At 42.0% G+C, this 8069-nt stretch overlaps 1 long non-coding RNA gene across 3 annotated transcripts; it reads left to right on the top strand.

The window, feature by feature from the left end:
- The first annotated feature begins 271 nt into the window (after window positions 1–271).
- On the top strand, window positions 272–4382 carry LOC109703789. 3 transcript variants are annotated; one of them, XR_002214013.1, is made up of 5 exons: window positions 272–524; window positions 784–850; window positions 949–1016; window positions 1133–1196; window positions 3749–4382. It is a non-coding gene; the product is annotated as an uncharacterized LOC109703789 (long non-coding RNA). The 3 variants fall into 3 exon arrangements; XR_002214012.1 differs by lacking the exon at window positions 3749–4382 and adding an exon at window positions 3072–3291; XR_002214014.1 differs by lacking the exon at window positions 3749–4382 and adding an exon at window positions 3072–3291 and having other exon boundaries at window positions 781–850.
- The last annotated feature ends 3687 nt before the right edge of the window (window positions 4383–8069 follow it).

Below are 8069 nucleotides of genomic sequence, written 5' to 3'. Positions count from 1 at the left end.
ATTGTAATGCTTCGAATTTGGTCAATTACGAAATTTGAACGTGGGAAAAGGTACATAAAACTGCCCTACACATTCTAAAGGGTTTGGATAAGTTTTTTGGACAAGTTAGAGAGTGATTGGAGGGTTAAAAGTAAGAAAGTGCATTAATCTGGCGAAATCAGTGTTTTTCTGCTTGCTGTACCGGTACAGCCACATCGTGTACCGGTACACAATGCCAGAAACGTGGCAGCAAGGGTTTTTTGGTAATTTCACATTCTATCCCTATCTATTTGATCCCAGGACGACTCCAGGAGCTCTGTGGATGTTGCTAGAGTCCAGAGAAGGGTTTCCTTCACCTTCTCTCCCTCTCTCTCTAGAAGTTTTCTCTCTCTACATTGAAATCAATGATTTAGCTCGATTTCGTCGCCTCGCTTGTTCTTTGCTGCTGGCGAGTGTCGCTGAGCCTTTGTGGACGTGTGAGAGGGTATTTTAGAAGGTTTTTCGCAGCACCAAACCAGTGAGTTGCTGGTTGGAAGCTTGAAAAGGTAAACGACTCGATTTTTCCGTTATCGGCGTTCTATTCGTCGATTTGATTTGTGATTTTGAGTTTTTGCTTCCAACTGACTTAAACTGAGAATTCAGCTATTAAATATGAGTTAATTAGCTGTGATTGAACCTCCTTAGACCTGGGCTAAGCTACTTTGAAGCTTATTGGAGATGTTCCATTATTTATGAAGTTATTTCGGCCTATACGCGGATCAATCGAGCGAATTGATGCAGTTTGAGCTTTTCTCTTCCCAGCAGGTTTGCGAATCACATTAAACTCTTTTGGTGACCTGGGAGGCTGGTTTGGAAGGTGTTCCAACTACAGGTAAGCTGAAATTGCTGTGAGGAAACTGAATTTTCAAGATTCCGACTATATCTATTGATACTTGACGACTATGATGCCGTTTTGGAAATTGTTCGCAGCGAGCTTGCAACGGACTTTCGGAGTATCTCCGGCTGATGTGTAAAGGCTTTTAGAAGCTTAATTTGAGGTATTAACTGAACCCAAAACAGGGATTCAAGTTATTACTTTGTACTAAGTGCAAATTGTACCGAAATTGGACATTTCGGCCGTAGTTTTGATGCGCTTTTCGTGTTTCGTTTTCAGCAGCGTCGAGACTCCGTTGAGCAGGGTTCGGGACTCCTTTTGGCTGGATTGAGCTTGGTGATAGGTGGGTCGGACTTTCCCGAAATGGGTGAATTTCCCTCTATGTTTCCTTTGACATATGAGTTGAAGCTATTACGTATTCTTGTGAATATATGTATAGTTCATGGCATTAAGACACGCATTCATGTGTAGATCATATTGGATATGATCGCATTCCTAACAGTACTGGAAAACTCATGATTAGTTCCCTCCACATGGTTATCTGTTGGATTACTATATATTCGTGATATTCGTAGCTCGCATAAATAATTGGACTGGTTGTCATTCAAGTAGATATGATGGTAAAATCGTGAAGGTACCATTTAGCTCAGCTGAGCAATAAAAGGGAACGATGTACCTAGAATTGGACTATGCCAATTGATATGATTAGTATCTTGGTTAAACTCTGAATACATCACGTAAAGGTAATTATTTGAGTATGCTCATATCATGGTAACATCGTGAATGGCATAGAGATCATGTGAAGAGTGTTCCGTCGTTTATTTTCCTTACTTGTATTGACCTGTTAATTCCTACTTTCACATGATAGATTTGTTTGAAATTCATGTTACGATATATGATCTAGTTAAACAACTAGAATTGAGCATGAAAGCATAACTCGAATGTTATACAACTGAATATAATCTAGTAGATAACTAGATTTGGATATGATAACATACTTGTATAGTCGAGTAGAGATTTATTGGACTACAGGATATGTGCCATGAGTCTTTGAACAGAACATTAGTAAACCACTTTCCTTCTGTGTAAGGAGTAGTGAGAGGTTGTGAATCACTGACCAGGTATAGCCTGATAGAATCACGAGTGTGATGTAAAGCCTTAACTTGTCAAGTTATACTAGTTATTGGTAGAATCATATCAACAAGTTGTTGATAGTGACTTATGATTGGGTACTACAGTGCCGACCTTGGGTCGAGTTGAGATTCCATGTCAGAGACATGATGTCGTTGAGATATTTGTACCCTGGACTATAGCTAGCATGCCATTATGCTCTTTCGTACATGCTTGCGGGGGTCGCGCCCCCCAAGCCCCGCGTTCCGGAGTGGCTTGAGTTGAGATTCCATGTCAGGGACATGATGTTGTTGTGAGACTGGTACTATGGACTACGGCTTGCATGCCATTGTGCGCGTTTGCACACGCTTGCGGGGTCGCTCCCCCCCAAGCCAGCACTCCCGAACAGCTTAGTGACAGATGCTCGCAAATGTACGAAGTGGGCGCCGAAATGGAATGCCGTGGGGGAGGCTCATTCCTCGAGTGGGGATGTTGACTACCACGGGGCCATTAGGCACGGCGCGGCTTGAACTTACCTTGTGTAAGTCTGTTGAAAATTGGGTTATGTCAAGTACTTTAACCTTAGCTGGACATAGTAGTACAGTTACTTTATGTCTTTGGTTAAGTGAACTTATTGATGAACATACTAGAAAGTTGACATCTAAAGTGAGCCTAGCGATGAATAACCTAGAAGTTGACATCATGATTGGTTAGCAACATAATGAATGACATTATGTTTATTTCTTGCTAATGAAAAAGGTAATTACATTATATCGTCTGTAATTTTCGGTAAAGTGAATTATTTTGCATACAATCTGGTATATGTTTGGTTAAATTGTCAAGTAATATGATTGATGGAATCTATCATGATAATTGATACCTGCAATTTATTGATGTATATTTATTGTTGAGCAAATAGCATGAGTAGTTACTTTAATATCTGTTGAATGTAATTGCTTATTGTATTATCTGCATTTTACTCGCTTATTTATTGCTATCTACTCGTGCCACAGTTGACCTAGTGGTGTACTTCGCCACTTTCGGCGGCTTACCCACTGGGAACTATTGTTTAATAGTTCTCACGCCCTCTTTGTTGTTGTTTTTACAGAGCCTTCTACAGCGAGAAAGGCTAGGGTTCCTGGCGAGGGGTCAACGGCTAGCTAGCGCCTTTTTGGACGTGTATTAGACCACCTCCAGCAGTTTATATAGTTTAGTACAGAGATGTATATTAAGTTTTTGTAAATCGTACTTTGTTCTTATTTCCTGTTTTAAGGTTTGGATTGTATAAGTTTAAGCTTAAAAGTCTTGCTCTGATTACCTAGTTAGAATTATATGCTTTTACTATATGGTTTGTAGACGCCTTGTGTATACTTGAGTTGTGGTGTACACGGCGGGTCTGTGCACGCGACCGGATATGCTTCCGCTGGTACCCGGGCGTGACAGATTATAGTGGTATCAGAGCCTAGGGTTGAGTCTTAGTGGACCTAGTAAACCTTAGGCCAGTTGGATGATCAGGATTAGGAGCGTGAGAGACGGGGTCTTTTGCGACTATGTTGAGCGAAAGTATTATGATTGGGTTATACTTATAACTCCAAAATTGTTGGAGTTCGATTGAAATGAATAACCTCTATGTTCTTCCAAAAATCACGTTGGCGGCCGACAACGTGATATTGGGGAATAGTGGGCGGACATTTCATTACTTTCGCATGATTGGGATTTTACAATTATGAGTGGGGCTACGATAGCATGGGTTGTTTTAACCTGTGCCTATTTTGTTTGTTGCAGCTTGCAATGTCAAAGATGCACCCTACGGCAACTGATGCAACTGAGCCAGAAAGACATGAACCTTCTGAATCTAACGAGGTTCAGGAATTAAAAGAACAGCTGGCTACTCTAGTTGGAGTGGTGGAGCGACAAGCGAATGTGACGCTACTTCAAGCCGAGGCTTTGCGCCGACAGGATGAAGGAATCAGACGGTTGGAGAACCTGTTGATTCAACAGATGGCTGATCTCAAGAAATTCTACGAGGTTTCGGATCGTACTTTGACCGTAAGAAAAGGTGTGGAATGCACTGAAGGAGCCAAAGAGGCTACCAAGGGCGATCAATTACATGTTGGAGAATCATCAAGAAAATTAAAGAAGAATCAACTTTGGAAACGTGATTCTTTTTCTAAGCAAAGAAGATCGAGTGGTCGAGCACCACGGCCATGTGTAATTTGTGGAGGTCCGCATGTTCCCCCAAAGTGTCCTCAGCGGAAAGGAAAGTGTTTTGTATGTGGTCAGGAGGGCCATTTTCGTTCTGAGTGCCCAAGGAATAACATGTTGACTAAGGTATCTGCACCGACTTCGTTGCAAAAAGTACCTAGTGGAGGTACGCCGATGGAATCATAAAGCCAGATACGACGGCGGGGATGACTATTGCAGGTAGTACATTGTGTAATGTTTCTATAATTCGATCATGATTATTATGATGGCTTTAGTTGCATTTTTGATCGGCTGTTGGCCGAGTTGATTAATATCAATTCCCTCCTTTTTGCATGTATGTAGGATTGATTGAATAGAATGGTCTACTTGACGCTCTGCCTAATGAGAAGGCTTAGTGTATGCCAACAAATGGATTGGCCTTACCTATGATAGAGTGGTTTTGATTACAATTAAGTTGGGAGATACTTTATACCATGGTTTGTGCGAACTAAATTGATTCGCCTTGGAACTTTGAACATTATGCAATGCATCTTGAAGGGTTTAGCCTCGCTGACTGCGAGAATGATCATTTTACCTAAATTAGGTAATCATAGAAAGGGTGGAGCCTAATTGGCTGATACTGTGAAATTGTAAGAACCCTCAAAGTGAAGGGTAGTTCTTGAGTAGTGGTTGTGTGCTATTCCTAAACAAGTCACAAATTGTGAACTTGTTGAATAGAGAATGTTTTATGCCTAGTGCTTCATTTTCGTGAAATAATGTCACTTGTGGTGAGATTAAATGAGCTATTCGACTATGTGTCGAATATCGTGATTTTAATTGGAACACAATTAATGGTTAAATTAAGTCAAGAGCTGATAATCTTTTGATCAGCCTGTAGTATTGGATGCATATTATAGATTGAGTAGCAATCTGAGGAAGCTGCAGTCTTCTATGATAGAAAAAGGTTATGAAGGATTGATCCAGTTGTTTGTTCGGTGAATCCTGCAAGGCAGATATTGACTAAACAGGAAGATGAATTAAAAGGAGTGAGATGAGACTCTCCTAATGGAACTAAGCATCTTAGAATATTGAAAAAGAGATTACCCAGCTACTTGTTTCTTTCTCTTCTGATTCTAGTTATGTATAATTGGAATTAAGCTTCAGGGAACAAACTGCATGAGGTTAATCTTTGAGAATTAATATCTTGACTGATAGTGATATCAGGATAAATCTCATACAGTTCGAAAGCAAATGATGATGCTTTAATTGTGAGTTGACGAAAGGTTTTGTTCAGAGTTCTTCCCTACTTATGGAAAAATATATAGAGTAACAGCAATAGAGAACTTATGGGTGAAGTATAAATTGATTCCCCTCTATTGCCTAAATTGGATTTGGGACAATGAATACTTTGAGCCTCACACTCTCAGAATAGTATCAAAGAAGTTTATCTAAATTGATCTACTTACAGGAGCAGATAGTGATGTCACAAGCGATTTTTGGTAGAAGCAAAGCTCCAACTTAAGCTTGCATAAAATGATTTGAGTATATGAGGAAAATTTTCCAGTGATGAAATGGTCATGCTTTACTTTATGATTGGTGTAAAGGAAAGCCGTAAAGCTGTAGAGACAGCATTAATGGAATTTATCTGAACATAGGTATTGATGTGGAGCAGCATCCATTAATGTGAATTGGGATTCTCGCCTAGTGGCAAAATGACATGTGATCCTAAGGTATTGGGATATAATGCTGAATAGTTAATCAGGAATCCACCTTTAATGGATTGATGGATAATCAATCTCAATTTGCTATTGAAAAGGGACTACCAGGAATAACTAGTCATTATCAAACTAGTTATAATTGAGGAATATAATAACTACAAGATGTATGAGAAAGTTATGACTGCTGGATAATGCAAAGGAATCATTGGTATTTGATCACCTTGTAAAACACAAGTTGTATATCAAAGGTAACCTAGGGAATGGAATTGCACTGGGAGTGCAATATTTTAAAAGAGTTTTGACTTTTGAGAATCAGTGGATGATTAAGAATTCCACTGCTAATATATGATAATTCTTCGGAACTCAGGATAAGTACCAAGGGTAACTACTAAGCACTATTGAAGAGAGTATCCTTGGAATTCTTCTTATCGAATGAATGATTAAACCCCTTTCACATGAGAAAGGTTAGATATAGTCCTCGAACCATTAGAAAAAGTTGAAATGGAACTTTATCCATTAAAGACTTCATCCAATAAAATCATGGATTTCATGGAAGAAAGAGGAACTTATAATGGTGAGAAAATGATGTTGACTGAGGATTCAGTTCTAGTTTCGCGGACGAAACCTCTTTTTAGGAGGGGTGAATGTAATATACTGAATCTTGAGCCTCTTGGTAAGTTCGAGGGGTGGATCGGCTTTTGGAACTGGTCTATGACTTTTGCAAAACTATTGAAAGGTTTTTGATAAGTTACTAGAGTAAGTAAGTAACTAGAAATGGAAAAGTGCATCGCAAATGCATTATCAATTGTAATGCTTCGAATTTGGTCAATTACGAAATTTGAACGTGGGAAAAGGTACATAAAACTGCCCTACACATTCTAAAGGGTTTGGATAAGTTTAAGCTTAAAAGTCTTGCTCTGATTACCTAGTTAGAATTATATGCTTTTACTATATGGTTTGTAGACGCCTTGTGTATACTTGAGTTGTGGTGTACACGGCGGGTCTGTGCACGCGACCGGGTATGCTTCCGCTGGTACCCGGGCGTGACAAAGAGTCATACATTTATTGACTACCTAGAAACTCTAAGGGACTCTTGACCCTCCGGCATCCGCGCCATCAGCCTCGAGATCCGCGTAGAAGCTTCTAGAAGATTCCAAGCCAAAACCTTCGTCAGATATCCGCTTTGGAGTTTGGGCGATTGCAAAGCGAAAATAGCGGAGAAAATCTTTATGTCGTGACAACCTCCCCCGCCTATTGCGCAGACGCCCTCGTCGCGCGCTGGTGTTGGAAGTCATCGAGCAGCTTCTGATACTTCCAGAGAGTGTCGGTCTTCTCCCAGCTTGTCTCGCCATGCGGGAGATTCTTCCACTTGACAAGGTACTCGACGCTCCTCGGGACTCCGCGACGCCGAATGGTGCGAGTGTCCAGCAAGGCTTCGACCTCCTTGTCGATTGCAGTGGTCATAGTGGCGGGAGCGCGCTGCGACACGCCCCGGCTCGGGTCCTCAACGTCTTCATGGTAGGGCCGCAGGCAACTAGCATGAAAGACAGGATGAATCTTCAGGTTGGCGGGGAGTTGCAGTTTGTAGGCTGCCTTGCCCGCTCGCTTCACGACAGTGAAAGGTCCTTTGTACTTCTGCAAAAGTGCACGGTGCACTTTGCGAAATGCCTTGAATTGTTGCGGTTGCAGCTTGATCAACACTCGATCTCCCTCGGCAAACTCCAAGGGTCGCCGCTTAGCATCGGCCCACTTTTTCATTCGGCAGGCCGCCTTCTCGAGATAGGCTCTCGCAATGTCCCCCTTCTCCTGCAAATGAGAAGTGAATTGGAGAGCCATTGGGCTCCGGCCCTGCTCGCCCGCAGCAGCAGAATGCGGAGTGAGTGGTTGCCTCCCCGTTGCAAGCTCGAACGGGCTAAGGTTGGTTGACTCGCTCCGTCGCAGATTGTAGGAGAACTGGGCCACGTCGAGATGATGCACCCAATCCTTCTGGTTGGCACTGACATAGTGCCGCAGGTACTCCTCCAGTAGGGCGTTCACCCGCTCCGTCTGGCCGTCCGTCTGTGGGTGAAAACTGGTGGAAAAGAGCAACTCCGACCCCAAGATCCGGAACACCTCTGTCCAGAACTTGCCCGTAAACCTAGGGTCTCGGTCACTCACAATGCTTTCGGAGACGCCCCAAAGCTTCACCACATTGCTGACGAAGA

This window comes from Ananas comosus, unplaced genomic scaffold, assembly GCF_001540865.1.
Source record: "Ananas comosus cultivar F153 unplaced genomic scaffold, ASM154086v1, whole genome shotgun sequence".
Lineage (NCBI taxonomy): Eukaryota > Viridiplantae > Streptophyta > Magnoliopsida > Poales > Bromeliaceae > Ananas > Ananas comosus.
This window is presented reverse-complemented; position numbering and strand designations above follow the sequence as displayed.